The sequence below is a fragment of the Puntigrus tetrazona genome, chromosome 7, assembly GCF_018831695.1.
Source record: "Puntigrus tetrazona isolate hp1 chromosome 7, ASM1883169v1, whole genome shotgun sequence".
Classification (NCBI taxonomy): Eukaryota; Metazoa; Chordata; class Actinopteri; order Cypriniformes; family Cyprinidae; genus Puntigrus; species Puntigrus tetrazona.
This window is the reverse complement of record NC_056705.1, coordinates 4,175,905-4,178,404: the sequence shown is the minus strand read 5'-3', so window position 1 is coordinate 4,178,404 and position 2,500 is coordinate 4,175,905. Positions and strand designations below refer to the sequence as shown.

Genomic DNA, 2,500 nt, shown 5'->3' with positions numbered 1-2,500 from the left:
ATTTGAAATTATACCTTTTATAAATTCTGACTTTAAGAGTTTCATACTTCTTTGTGTCATAATTATGACTGATTTCATAATTTATATAATGTAATGTTTTTTTATGTGGCAGGAATGGGCTTCCATAAAATGTTTTTCTGAAGAGAAAGAAATATCTTTTTTTATTATTATTGCTAATACTATTATTATATTATTCCAAGAAGGAGAAAAACAAGCAAACAAAGAAAAACAGCACAAGAGCTGTGAAAGTGTTTCTGGTGGCTTCTCTTCAGTGGTTAGTTGAGCTTTATATTTCTAAACTTTTTGTTTATGTGTGTGTGTGAAAAAATGCATGTATGGCTTATGTTTGAACAGACGTTTGTACGAATGTATATGTTTTATCACGTTTGTCTCAGTAGTCTTATTGAGATGGTTCAGAGAGTGTGTTTCATCTTTCTCTCTGCAGTGTACCCGAGGTCTTGCCGCTGATGTCGACGACTCGCAGGCCGGCGCTCATCTTCAGCAGGTTGTTGAGCAGCAGGTCCGTCCTGCGGTACAGAGACCCGGCCGGAGCCTCCTTCATCACCTCCGTCATCTTCACCGGCTGAAGCGGAGGAAGAGACGACAGCTGAGCTCGCATCTTCTCAGCCTGCGGGGTCAGAGGTCACAGGGTGAGTGAGAGAGTGAGTGAGTGAGTGTGTGTGTGTGTGTGTGTGTGTGTGCGCGTGTGAGTGTCACACTGACCTTCAGCCGGTAGTTGTCACTCTTCAGCTGTTTGATGGCGAGTCTCTGAACGTCGATCTGCTGTTTGAGGAGAGGAGAGTCCACCACCTGAAGAACACCTGAGACACCACTCACGACCGCCGGCGCTCCTCCTGAACACACACACACACACACACACACACACACACAGACGCACACACAGACGCACACGCAGACGCACACACAGACGCACACACACACACACACACACACACACAGACGCACACACACACACACACACACACACACACACACACACACACACACACACAGATGCACACACACACACACACACAGATGCACACACACACACACACACACACACACACACACACACACACACACACACACACACACACACACACACACACACACAGATGCACACACACACAGACACACACAGACACACACAGACACACACAGACACACACAGACACACACAGACACACACACAGACACACACACAGACACACACACAGACACACACACAGACACACATTTTTGTATTGTGGTTAGTTTTTTGGTTTAATTCTAACAAACGATTAAAATTTTTTTGTTAGAATTATACAATGATAAAGTTTTATTTTATTATTTATTATATTCAAAACTAAACATTTTGGGGCGGTTTCCTGGACAGAGTTTTCCCTGGTTTAGTCTAGTCCAGATTTCCTGGAGGAAGACGAGAGCTACTTCAGGACTAAACTGAGGCTCAGATTAAATCCTCCAGGAGACAGATCTAAGCTCAGACTAAAGCTGTGTCTCCAGTCTTTACGTATCAAAATTATTGATGGAAATGCTTTAGATTTAATGCTTTTTTTATGTGCTATTTTCTTGACTTCATATTTTGTAAAGCTTCATAACAGAAGTATTTTAATTTTTGAATGTAAATGGGAGAACTTAAATATAAAAAGAATTGCTTTTATTTTTATTACCTTTTTAAATAAAAGTTTAGAAGAATAAATGATCCAGATACAGATTTTAAACCACCCCTTTGTAAATTTCCTACCATAAATCTATTTTTTGTAGTAATACGCATTGCTAAGGACTTCATCTGGACAATTTTAACGGCGATTTTCTGAATATTAATTTTTTTCTCCCTCCGACCTTCAGACAGTTGTATATAGACTCATACCAGCAGCGGTTCCCGTGACGATGGAGGCGATTCCAGACGCCTGCGGTCCACGACCCTCGGGGGCTCGTGATTGGCTGCTGATCCTCTGCTTTAGCTCCGCCTTCTCCGACTCCAGCTGATCGATGTCGGCCTGCAGCGCATCCATGGTCTCCTCAAACTCCCTGCAGACAGACGGAGGCACTCATTAACCCGTTCAGACCGGGCTCAGCAGGCGGAGGCAGAGACTCGTACTTCTCCTTCTTCTTCAGCAGGGTCAGAGCCTCGTCCAGTTTGGTCTGGATCTTCTCCACTCGCTCGTCTGCGTCTCTCGTCGACGTGTCCAGCTTCTTCTCCAGTAAACTCAGACGAACATTGGCCTCGCTCAGCTCCTCGCCCTAAGAGATCGGTCACACACACACACACACACACACACACACACACACTTTTAAACTATATTACACACTGTATGTGTATGCATGCATTTGAAGAGTTCGGATGTGAGTGCATCTGACATTTTTGTTTAAAATGAGCTTTCCTTTAGGCTTTCACCCTATGATTTATTAGAGTATAACGTGTCTGGACCTTGATCTTGAGGGATTTCTTCAGCTCTTTGATGACGGTCTCTCGGTCCTCCAGCTTGTTCCCCAG

The 2,500-nt window shown here is 43.7% G+C and overlaps 1 pseudogene; it reads right to left on the bottom strand.

Annotated features, from left to right (window-relative positions):
- LOC122349600 overlaps positions 1-2,500 on the bottom strand; it is a 19,433-nt pseudogene that overhangs the window by 4,692 nt on the left and 12,241 nt on the right.